Source organism: Gymnoscopelus microlampas (genome assembly GCF_963454915.1).
Source record: "Gymnoscopelus microlampas genome assembly, chromosome: 7".
Classification (NCBI taxonomy): Eukaryota; Metazoa; Chordata; class Actinopteri; order Myctophiformes; family Myctophidae; genus Gymnoscopelus; species Gymnoscopelus microlampas.
Genome location: NC_139944.1, coordinates 56,299,528 through 56,312,799, shown reverse-complemented (window position 1 = coordinate 56,312,799; position 13,272 = coordinate 56,299,528). Strand labels below are relative to the sequence as shown.

At 43.4% G+C, this 13,272-nt stretch overlaps 1 long non-coding RNA gene across 1 annotated transcript; it reads right to left on the bottom strand.

Moving 5' to 3' along the window:
• Positions 1-11,188: 11,188 nt before the first annotated feature.
• LOC311048846 lies at positions 11,189-12,922 on the bottom strand. Its single transcript, XR_014601125.1, has 5 exons — positions 12,826-12,922; positions 12,616-12,740; positions 12,007-12,364; positions 11,648-11,807; positions 11,189-11,254 (listed from the first exon to the last, which is right to left on the bottom strand). It is a non-coding gene; the product is annotated as an uncharacterized lncRNA (long non-coding RNA).
• Between the last annotated feature and the right edge of the window lie 350 nt (positions 12,923-13,272).

Sequence of the window (13,272 nt, the reverse complement as noted above, 5' to 3'; positions counted from 1 at the left end):
CAAGGTTACTACCAAGATAATCTATAGATCTGATATCCTTTAAAACCACCAAGGTTACTACCAAGATAATCTATAGATCTGATATCCTTTAAAACCACCAAGGTTACTACCAAGATAATCTATAGATCTGATATCCTTTTATATATTATATACTTTATCATAGTTTCAGGTATTGGTAAAACTGACACATTAAGATACATCATTTATAAATGAGTTGTAGAAATTTAAATGAATATAAAATCATAAACAATGTGGTGAGAATAAATGAATGAACAGAAGTCCTGTGAAAGATAAGAAGGATCAGAGAATCTGTGATCTGCTTGTTGAGACTCTTTGATCATCGATTAGTTTTCCCTGCAGAGGAGGAGGAGGAGCTTAGCAACACTTGGGTCTAATGCTAATGATAATGCTAATGATAACAACAAAGACTCGTCTGCGGTTTTGTTTACGTTTCGTAACCCTGGTGATTATTTATCTGCACTAAGCGGTGAGTCAAAGCTGTGTTTGTTATTATTGTTCATTAGTTGATAATAATGGTTGTGTATTTATTGCTGTTCCCCGTTAGCCACTGTTAGCATGCTAACGTTACAACGATGTAGTTTTAGATCAAGACAAGACGATGTTACATGTTTATCTACGAGAGTCTTAGCTCCACCCCCCCCCCCCCCCCCAGTTTGTCCTGGAATGTCACCAGTAAAACCTGTATTTCTTTCTCTTCTTTGAACAAATACTAAATATAAGATGTTTACCCGCTTGATCCAAATGTTAACTAGGTGTCCGGAGTGTTTGTGTAATGTATTAATCCATATGTTTCAATAAAGAAGTGTTTTAATCCCGTCTGTGGCCGAACGTATTTTTTTCCCTCGTTTACATTGAGTGTAATTCCAGCTTTCACCGGATGCGCCCCGTCACTACCGCCCATTGGGAACTTCCGACAGAATCGGCCACAGACGGGATTAAAACACTTCTTTATTGAAACATATGGATTAATACATTACACAAACACTCCGGACACCTAGTTAACATTTGGATCAAACGGGTAAACACCTTATATTTAGTATTTGTACATGTTTGGAGAAATAAGGGCTTTACTGGTGACATTCCAGGACAGACTGGGGGGGGGGGTAGACCGATGGGATTTGTGAAATATGTGATTGTTAGAGGCATTTGGGGGTAAAAGTTGGGAACAAGGCCATTTTACATAATTCAAGGGTGCTGAATCAGAAAAACATTGTTCCCAAGCAAAATTCTTAGTGCTTAACCTCCTAATTTGCATATCAAAATGGCTGCCGATTTTGAAGTATTTCTTAAACAACTCTATAACAAAGCAAGCAAATCTGACAAATAAAGTGTATATATTTATGTTCTGAGGGTCATGCAATGTGTGGAAGGTAGTTGTAATGTAATACATATAAATAAATGTAAATAATGTAAATAAATATGCAAATTAGAGGCCACCATTACATAAAACGATTTACCGTAGTACTCAAACGGGTCCATGTGCATCCCCCTTATTTTGTTTCTAATTATCTGTATTTTTGCCATCCTTAGGACATCTAAAATACATACTTTTTCCCCATGCTAAATGTTTAGTTTTTGACCTTCTAATCTGCATATCTGAATGGCTGCCAAATTGGCAAATTCGCACCTTTATCTTCAATAACTCTGTGGCCAGGCAAGCAAAATTGACAAATGAAGTGTCTATATACATTTTCTACAATGTGAGTAAAGAATTTGTAAGTAATATAATATGATAATATAATAATCAGCCTACTCCGAAATATGCAAAATAGCGGCCCCCATAACAGATAACGGTTTAGTACTCTAAAGATACTGTATTGGCCATTGTTGAACGAAAGTCTAGACACTAGACCACATTCATACAAGGAGGTTGATCATCACTTCGTTGCTGACATGCACACATGGCTGTGCATCGTAACCCAGATTTCCGGCATTTGCAACGACGTGTTGTGCATTGGTTATGGCATGCACATGAAATCATTTCTATAGGCTATACTAGCATGGAACAGGCTGGACTAGGCTAGACTAGGTTGTACTAGGTTGTACCAGACTCTAATAGTCTCTATTAGGCTTTACTAGTCCCTTGTCAGCCCTGTAGATACTCAGACCATAGGGACTAACAACTGTGTACACAGCTTGGGCCATAGCTTGTGTGTGCACGAGCAATAGTTTTGCATGAACCTTTGTAGACCATAGTACAGATCTGCCTTGTAAAGCCTAATATAGCCTAGTACAGCCTAGCAAAGCCTACTAGAGATTAAAACAGCCTATTAGAGACCAGTAGAGTCTAGTACAGTACAGCCTAGTACATCCAAGACTAGTCCAGCCTTTTGGGAGAACAGACTAGGGGAGGGTGGTATAGGCTATACTAGCATGGAACAGGCTGGACTAGGCTAGACTAGGTTGTACTAGGCTCTTGTCCACCCTGTAGATCCTCAACCCATAGGGACTAACCACTGTGTACACGGGCAATAGCTTGTGTGTGCACAAGCAATAGTTTTGCATGAACCTTTGTAGACCATAGTACAGATCTGCCTTGCACAGCCTAATAGAGCCTAATACAGCCTAGCAACGCCTACTAGAGCTTAAAACAGCCTATTATAGACCAGTAGAATCTAGTATAGTACAGCCTAGTACACCCATGCCTAGTCCAGCCTTTTGGGAGAACAGAATAGGGGAGGGGGTACAAGGCTATGCTAGGACTGATAAGGCTGGACTAGGATAGATTAGGCTGTACTAGGCTGTACTAGACTCTAATAGGCTCTATTAGGCTGTGCTAGGCTCTTGTCAGCCCTGTAGATACTCAGACCATTGGGACTAACCACTGTGTACACGGGCAATAGCTTGTGTGTGCACGAGCAATAGTTTTGCTAACCTGACCCTACCAGATCCAAGAAGCTTGCTCCACACATTGTTTCACAGCTTATTTGAGAACCTGGTTACTCAATACCGCCCCATCTGGCAGGGTCAGGTTATAGTTTTGCATGAACCTTTGTAGACCATAGTACAGATCTGCCTTGTACAGCCTAATATAGCGTTGTACAGACCAGCACAGCCTACTGGAATTTAAAACAGTCTATTAGAGACCAGTAGAGTCTACAACAGTAAAGCCTAGTACACCCATAGCCTAGTCCAGCCTTTTGATGGAACAGACTAGGGGACGGCGATATAGGCTATACTAGCATGGAACAGACTGGACTAGTTAAGACTAGGTTGTACTAGGCTCTATTAGGTTGTACTAGGCTGTACTAGTCCCTTGTCAGCCCTGTAGATACTCAGACCATTGGGATTAACCACTGTGTACACAACCAATAGTTTGTGTGTGCACGACCAATAGTTTTTTTCCCTGTTGGCCATCTAAGTGTACCTATAGCCATCCCCATCCCACTCTATATAGTTGTGTTGAAAGTAGTTTGTGTTCAGTTATCAGTACCAGTTCTATGGCTCTAACTCCTATACAAGGCAAAAATCCCCATGATAGCGTATTTATGGAACGTCACATTTATTTTTTGGTCATCAGGGGTCAAATGTACCAGGATTTTTACATCATCTAAATATTTATTTTAGATGTCCTAAGGATGGTAAAAATACAGATAAGTAGAAATAAAATAAAATAAGGGGGATGCGGATGGATCACTTTAAGTACGAAACCGTTTTCTGTAATAGTGGCCTCTAATTTGCATATTTATTTACATTATTTACATTTATTTATTCTATTACATTATAAATACCTTCCACACATTGTCTGACCCTCAGAATATAAATATATACACTTTATTTGTCAGATTTGATTGCTTTGTTATAGAGTTATTTAAGAAATACTTCAAAATCGGCAGCCATTTTGATATGCAAATTAGGAGGTTAAGCACTAAGAATTTTGCTTGGGAACAGTGTTTTTCTGATTCAGCACCCTTGAATTATGTAAAATGGCTTTGTTCCCAACTTTTACCCCCAAATGCCTCTAACCTCCTTATAGAAGGCCTTTTTTCTGGAATCCCTCCTGTCTATGGAGCTAAGATTCTTGTAGATACGAAAGTAAAAGTCAGACTATTAAAATACATCTACGATAGTCTTGATCTACGGCTAATTCAGACCAGTTGTTTGAATGTTAAGGCACACAACACGTTATAAATGAGAAGATCTACAAGCTCACAACACGTTATAAATGAGCAGATCTACAAGCTCACAGCACGTTATAAATGAGCAGATCTACAAGCTCACAACACGTTATAAATGAGCAGATCTACAAGCTCACAACACGTTATAAATGAGCAGATCTACAAGCTCACAACACGTTATAAATGAGCAGATCTACAAGCTCACAACACGTTATAAATGAGCAGATCTACAAGCTCACAACACATTTCAAATTAGCAGATCTACAAGCTCACAACACGTTGCATTGACACATTGAATATAACAATGAGATGACAAAATGGTTACCAATGACTTTGTTTATTAACAATGACATTTAGTTTGGCTTTACATGTAGTTTGACTCTGTTCCACAGATAAATACGTGGCGTTTTGAGCTTGTAGATCAGCTATTTTCTTTGCCTCTTTCTTAGATAATATTTGACAATTTGGCCAATGCTTAACAATTTTTCATAGTATAGTTTGTTCATTACTTGTAAAGCAGTAATGGTCAAAAGTAATGAATATGCAAATACCCTGTATACACTTGTGCTGTATGTTATTTTGTTTACTGTTGAGTGAGAGAAAACAGTGTTGCACATTAAGCCAATCATCTGGGGACCCCCCAGACTCATGTGGGGACCCCCCTGGGGGTGGACATCATTGTTGAAATGAAACATTGTAACCGTAGGCTACCTGTGTACATTTGTGAAAATGCTACATTCTCTATGAAGCTGCCAGAGAGAAAGGCAGCAAGCGTATTGAAGTCTCCTCTTTTCAGGGCCTAACATTCTCAGCTGGTTGACAAGATGGAAGGAGCTGCATGGATGCATTGGGGGGCTGTGGAGACCAGAGAGACTGGCCTGGAGACGTTCACAGGGGGAGGAGGAGGAGGAGGAGAACATATTAGCACCCCCCATGGCCTGGAGGATCACAGTGATGGGAAAGTGGCTGGACATCCCAGTGAAACAGAGGTTAGTGGATTCAATGTGATCTCCTTCCTTTTGGAAAGGTTCACCTAGAACAGGGGTCCTAAACTACAAATCTTGAAGGTCCACAAATCATTTTTTGAATAAGCCAAAGTTCCGGTCATTAAAGTCGGACAATCAAGCCAAGCTTATCAAATCGGATCCCCTCCCAACCAGGGGCGCATTAACCCTTCGTGGTGCCCAGTGCGGTGCTTCCCTCATATTTGAACTGTGGACCACCCCCAAAATTAATCATATTTGAACTGATGACCCCCACAAAAAAATCATATTTGAACTGGGGACCCCCCCAAAATCATATTTGAACTGGTGACCCCTCCAAAAGAATCATATTTCAACTGGGGACCCCCCACCCAAAACAATCATATTTGAACTGGGGACCCCCACCCAAAATAATCATATTTGAACTGGGGACCACCCACCCAAAATAATCATATTTGAACTGGGGACCCCCCACCCAAAACAATCATATTTGAACTGGGGACCCCCCACCCAAAACGATCATATTTGAACTGGGGACCCCCCACCCAAAACAATCATATTTGAACTGGGGACCCCCCAGTTCAAATATGGGGGGGGGGGGGGGGGGGGCGTGCGTGTGTATGTGTACTGTAGAAAGCAGATGTCTACCAGTGATGTCCATCTATCCAGTCACAACGTGTTTCCTCAGCACTGCATGAATTCCTACGACTCAGCAGCCCTGAGTCAGGACCTGAGCTCTGCTGCCCCCTGGAGGACTGCTGCCTGCATGACTCCCATCTACTGCACTGACACCGAGACAGGCTGTGAGTCACACACACACACACACACACACACACACACACACACACACACACACACACACACACACACACACACACACACACACACACACACACACATGCATAGTCAATAGTCAAAAGGGTAGGATGAGAATAAGTTCCAGCAGCTGGTCAACATTGTATACTTCACACTCTCAATGCGTGAATAATGTCCATTTCCTATATGTGACTCAATGTGGTAAAATATACACATTATTGGAAATTGATCAGGCTGATTATAGTCCAATCAGAATGTAAATATGTCTGATCTGGACACTGCAGAGCCTCAAACCAATCTTTGAATACCTTCTGTATGTCATTAACAAGGGTTCACTTCACACGACACCACAGTGTTGAGTTATGTTTTTGGGCAGAATCACGTGCACGCACATGCATGGATGCGCACGCGTGTGCACGCTATAACATGTTCCCTCGAATCTGGATTCATGAGCCAGGTACTCAAATAGCTTCTTTTCACAGCAGGTTCACAGGCGAGTGTTCACATGTATCCTCACTCCTCAGTCCTCACATACACGCTGTATGAGCAACACAGCATTGTGTCTACAGTAGGCCTACTGCTGCCCAGTGCTGCCAGTATCCTATCTGCTACAGTAGGCCTACTGCTGCCCAGTGCTGCCAGTATCCTATCTGCTACAGTAGGCCTACTGCTGCCCAGTGCTGCCAGTATCCTATCTGCTACAGTAGGCCTACTGCTGCCCAGTGCTGCCAGTATCCTATCTGCTACAGTAGGCCTACTGCTGCCCAGTGCTGCCAGTATCCTATCTGCTACAGTAGGCCTACTGCTGCCCAGTGCTGCCAGTATCCTATCTGCTACAGTAGGCCTACTGCTGCCCAGTGCTGCCAGTATCCTATCTGCTACAGTAGGCCTACTGCTGCCCAGTGCTGCCAGTATCCTATCTGCTACAGTAGGCCTACTGCTGCCCAGTGCTGCCAGTATCCTATCTGCACGCTAAAAGAATGCCTCAGCCACCGGCCAAACTTTTTAGTTTCAGCTCCTATAATTCAATAATTCAATGTATAATTCAAGGCATTCCTTGAGAATATTTACAAAGACTGAAACAAAGTTAAGTGGATGAACTCAGATAAATGAAGGTTCTGTTTTTAACAATGAAGTCACTATTTTGTCTTCTGTGGTTCTCAAAGTGGGACCCCCCTGGGGTCCTTGAGGGGGTTTCAGGGAGTCCCAGCTAAATGAGTTATAGTTAAGAACCAAATGGACCCTTATGGGTCTGTATCTCTGAGAGTGTAGTCAGTGTACAAATGGAACCACATGAACCCTTATGGATTGAGTCCATCAAATATAAAGGTTTGAAATTGGACACAACTGTTAACTGTTGGAGCCAAAATGCCTTTTTTGTTTATTTTGTTTTATTTTAACTCTCTGTGCAGAGGTGTGTCATTTTGAGTCACCATGGCATCCACAGGAGAGGTGTGGCATTGTCTGTCACCATGGGAACCACCACAGGGGGTGGTTACCCATTTATACTTGGCCTTGGGTGACGATCCCCAGGTGTGGAAGGGGAAAAGGCCAAACAGTTTTTGACCGTGTCCGTGAAACATGAACATGTCGCCACGCTGGTCGGCGTTTCAGTGTTATAGGTTTGAGTGCTGTATAACAAGATATGTTAAATAAATGGATTGACATATCCGAAAGAATACAAACTCTCTGGACATTGAATTCATGGTCATGGTGCACGCGTCTAACTAAAAAGCAACACAGTTGCCCCTGCCCTCGCAGTGTATAGCTACAGGTAAAGGCTCTACATTAAGTCAAAAACTGGCTCTTTATTTTGAAATGGACAATTGAAACTTTTGTTTTATTTATTGGAAAACTTCGGGATTCAACGGCTGATCAGTGGGACAGCACGATACCCTGAGGATTTATAGACAATTGTTTGATGCACCCGTTTCGTTTGAATTGCGGAACAAAGGACAATTAGGACCAGGACACGCCCGTGCTTGAGCACGGCGTTCGGCGACGGAGAATCGCACGGCCTCGCAGCGGGTGGACCAGGAGGACCCGGTGCTGCTTGCGACGCGCGTTTGGACAAGGAGCTGCGCTGCACCGAAGGAGTTGATCGAGCAGCGCTCGGACGAGCGGCCTGCACCGTTTGGAGTTGATCGTCCGTATTGGACGGACAAGGAGCTGCTCTGCACCGAAGGAGTTGATCGAGCAGCGCTCGGACGAGCGAGCCGCACCGTTCGTTTGAACGGAGAAAGAGCGGCCCTGCACCGAAGGAGTTGATTGAATAGCGCTCGGACAAAGAGCGCTGTTTGAAGACTTTTTCGAAGTTCAAACAAAGACAAACGGACAACTAAAAAGGTATGTAGCGCGCTACCATGGTTACCATATATGGCCATATATTAAAAAAAAAAAAACAATGTGTGCACACAAGGTCCTTTGAAAAAGAAAAGAGACAAATCCAATGCATTGGTGGTTCATGTTTTTGCAACCCGTTCGTGGGTGTGTTCTGTCTATTGAGGTTCTGACTGTGATGATTAACTGTGGGTTTTTTCTGTGATTTAACCAAAGGTACGGTTTAATATTTTGTTGGGTCTTTTATTGCTGAAATGGATTCTGATAAAGGTGTTCAGAGTCAAGATGAGCCCGCCGTGGCGGAAACTCATTTAAATGGTGATGAACTTGAACCCGCACAGGTTAAACAGACTGAGGAGCAGTCACAGCCCACAGTGGCTGAAAAACAGTCCGAGGTGGACACAGGCCAAATCAAGCACAATGTTGAAGCCGAATCACAAGGTGTCACAAAACGCAAAAGCATAATGACACCAAAAGCACTAATGGATAAAATCGACACTTTACAAAAGGAGAGAAAATCTAAATTAAACAAGGCAACTAGCTTGCAAAAAATGATTTTGGAGTTAAAGCAAACTGGATGCAAACAGGAGGTGCAAAGCACATTTATGAAATTTCTCCATATATGCAAGGAAGCAAAAGAGGCTCAGGAGGCTCTGTTGCCATTAATGCCTCCTGAAGAACAGGAAAAGCATGACATATGGTTCAAGGCCAAATTGATCAATGTCAATGAGTTTATTGATGAGGTGAATGCATGGACAAAAATTCTCAAAATTGTGGGAAGTGGTGTTGAGGAGGAGGAGGTTGATGACGTGGAAAATCTCATAAATCCAAATGACAGCATTTCAAATGTGGAAAGCAGAGCTCGCAAAAGCCACACAAGGTCTGGGACCAGCAGGTCCAGCAGATCTTCAACATCTTCAGCTTGCCTACAGGCAGAGGCAGAGAGAGCTGCACTGGTAATTCGGGCTGCTGCATTAAAGGAGAAGCACGCTCTGGAGGAACAGGAAGAAATGTTGAAAAAGAAAAAGGAAACAATGGAGCTTGATGCAGAACTGGCAGCTACCAATGCAAAACTAGCAATATTACAATCCCCCAGTCATCAAGCTCGTTCACTCATACATTCAGATGGAATGGACTCCTACTTTAGGAAAGGAACAAGGCCAAAGGAACCCACAGTCTCACTCAATCCCCATGCCAAAGAATACAAAGCATCCTCACAGCAACAACTACCACTACCACAGCCACAGCAACAACCACCAGTACCACAGCAATCATATGAACAGCAATCATATGTACAACAACCATCACTATGGCAATCACAAGCTAGGCAACAGCACCCAGCCAACATGTCCAACTGGGCCCCATGTGGGTTTTTAACTGGGCAGATGGGCATGGGTTACATCTGGTTTTGCACATGGGTTCCACCAAGCACCCACTTGTGTTAGCCCACATGGGCTTAAGTGGGTTTCTAACTGGGTCTTAGGTGGGCTCCAAATGGGCAAATATATGTCGGAACCATGTGGGCGCCACCTGTGTTTGCCTATATGGGTTTGAACTGGGACCTGAATGGGCCTGAAATGGGTTCCAGCTGGGCAAATTACATGTGACCCATGTAGGCCACACTTGTGTTGGCCCATTTAGGGCTCCAACTGGTTTTGCACATGGGTTCCACCAAGCACCCACTTGTGTTAGCCCATATGGGCTTAAGTTGGTTTCTGACTGGGTCTTAGGTGGGGTCCAAATGGGCAATTTGATGTCGGAACCATGTGGGCGCCACCTGTGTTTGCCAATATGGGCTTGAACTGGGACCTGAATGGGCCAGAAATGGGTTCCAGCTGGGCAAATTACATGTGACCCACGTAGGCCACACTTGTGTTGGCCCATTTAGGGCTCCAACTGGTTTTGCACATGGGTTCCACCAAGCACCCACTTGTGTTAGCCCATATGGGCTTAAGTGGGTTTCTGACTGGGTCTTAAGTGGGGTCCAAATGGGCAATTTGATGTCGGACCCATGTGGGCCTCACCTGTGTTAGCCCATATGGGCTTAAGTGGGTCCTGACTGGGTCTTAGGTGGGGTCCAAATGGCCAACTGTATGTCACACCCATCTAGGCCTCACCTGTGTTTGCCCATGTGGGCTTGAAGTGGGATCTGAATGGGCCTTAGGTGGAGTCCAACTGGGCACGTTTGAGACCCATGTAGATCCCACTTCTAGCAGCCCAAGTGGGTAACATCCGGGCCCTTTGCCAACATGGGTTTCAAGTTGGTCCTGAAGGGATTTAAATAGGAGAATTAAACAGTATATTGACAAGAACCATGTTTAACTACTGCTAAGTTTTACCAGGGTGAAAAAACAATATCAGACAATATATCTTTTGACAATGTTTATTTCTGGGAACTTTCGGCCTTCTGGTTGTAAAATACAAAATACAAAATGCTTTGGTATTTTTAAAATATAAAATGTATACATGGAAATAAAGTGTAGACAGTATTGGGCCAATATGCATCTTCAAGTCTCGTAAACAATCCATTTAACTCTCGTAAATTATCATTAAGATAGAACTCTTGTAAACAATCATTTGTAATGATGTATACATGACACATAACAGTGCAACTCTAAAGTAACAACTTAAATGTTCTGGACACAAACTAATAAGGAACCCATATCTCTTAACTCAACTACAACAAAAGGAGGGTTCTTCTCATGAGGTAGTTAATTATTCCAGCAGAGGGCCATTTCAGCCAACAAATCCTGAATGATAAACACACCACAAAGAGTGTGTGTGTGTGTGTGTGTGTGTGTGTGGCCTATTGGACCTGTTCCTGATTTTCCTGTGTTCCCTGTGTTTTCGAGGGATCTTCTAGCTCATAGGGTCCGGTTTCCACCACGGTCTCGAGCTCCGGTTAACCATTTGGACACGGCCAACTCTGCCTCCTTCTGGTTTATTTCCTGCGTGACGGCGTTCTTCTTTATTGCCCTTAAAGATAAATGACAAGAAGCCAACTTAGTAATGCTGGCTTGATTTTTACATTATGAAACCATATAAGACAGACATCTTTTATATACACATATCGCTGAGAAATGTGTATGCTTTTTAAAAACAACCGAGTCAAATCTGAGAACAGTTCATTGGAGTTGTACTCCAAGCTATTCACACGGCCAAGTGCTACAGGAAAAATGCAGGATTATGTATAGAACCTGGTGGCTAAGATGTTCTGATGCATTATTGAGCATTCTTTGCTGAACAGAAAAAGAAAATGGAACAATAATTTTAAATGTCTTGAGCTATGGTGGCAATTTAGTTTTCATGTAGAACAATTAAGTTCAGGTGGCACCATATGTTATGGCAATAACACAAAATCTAATTTACCATATAGAACGTCAAAAAGTGCCAGTCCTCGGAACGCCTTCTTGCCACTGCGTCCGAAAAGGTTATACTCGAGTGCCAGCTTATTGGTAAGGAGGAACCCCATCATCCTCCTGACACAACGGTCCACGGAAGTCCCCCCAATGTCTGCAACCATGGCAATCTGAGTATGATAAAAGTCACAGGAAGGAAATTCTGTATTAAGTGAACAGCTAAGATGTAAATGCCCGTTGTGTGCATGCACTCAAAGGGCAGGTTAACAGACTACCAATGTGATTAGAAAATACAAGCACATTTTGAAGTGAATAAGAGATTTAGAAAATACAAGTACATTTTGAAGTGAATAAGAGATTTGAACTTACAACTGCAGACTTAAAGTCAGGGTCACCCAGCTTTAAGTTCATGGACTCGAGATCTGCCTACGTGTCCAGCGGGAACACAGCTCCTTCAGGCAGCATGTTCAGCATCTGCCATGGACCTTCTGAGTGCTCTTTACTTCCTCTAGGAGTCTCACGAGCTGGGTGAACATTTGTTCTCCCATGCCTGGTGCTCGTGGTGCTGGACTTGGGCTGCTCATTGGGGTTCCAGCTGTGGGTCGTCTTATTGGGGGTCCGGCTGTGGGTTGACTGTTCCAGCTGTGGGTCGTCTTATTGGGGGTCCGGCTGTGGGTTGACTAGGGGTTCCAGTGCGGTGGCTCATCTGGGTCCCAGTGGGGCGGCTCTGTCACAGTTGATAATAATAAACTTTATTTGTAAAGCACCTTTCATGACATGACATGCAGCTCAAGGTGCTTACAATTACAGTAAAGTAAAACTAATTTAACGATAAAGCAAAAAAAGAAAGCAAAAGCATAACAGCATTTAAAAATCAACCAAAAGCCAGAGTGAAGAAATAGGTCTTCAGCTGTGTTTTAAAGCTATTCACAGAGGCTGCCTGCCTTAGGTGTAATCGGAGTTTATTGGGGTGCTCACGTTTGTGGGTTCAGTGGGGCGGCTGATCAGGTTTGCAGTTGGGCGGCTTGCTCTTGGTCTTCCAACTGGGGTGTCCACACTCGGGATTCCAACGGGACTGGGGGTTCTTCTGGGACTCGGGGTTTCTAAACATAATGTAACATTTCAAGATGTTAAATTCTCTGTATATTTTATAAAAAAGAATAAAATCTAATTCCATACTTTACATACTTGTCTGAGAAGAGGGAGATACACCGGGGCTGCTGCTTGGACTGCTGATCGGACTTGGACTGCGGCTCCTGTGTCTTTGGGGGGGGGGGGGGGGGGGTTGCTCACTTTCTTGGACAGTGCACGGGGAGGTGTAGGTGGTAGGAGGTCATCATCGAAAGCTTCCGATTCCTCCTCGCTCGTGAGCGCCTCCCTCTGTTTTTGCGGTGGCCTACATTCAGTTAAAAACATACATTTTAGCAAACATAAAAAAGTAACTTTAAGCAGTAGTTCTCAAAATCGAGTCCGGGGACCCCATGGGTCCTTGAGGGGGTTCTAGAGCATTCCTTGCAAAATGTATTAAAAAAGTACAGGCAAGAGGGACAAATCAGTTTAACCATGCATACGTCAACCATTTGAAAATTGATGATCTACATGCTCACAACATGTCGCAATGCAAGACGTGGTGAG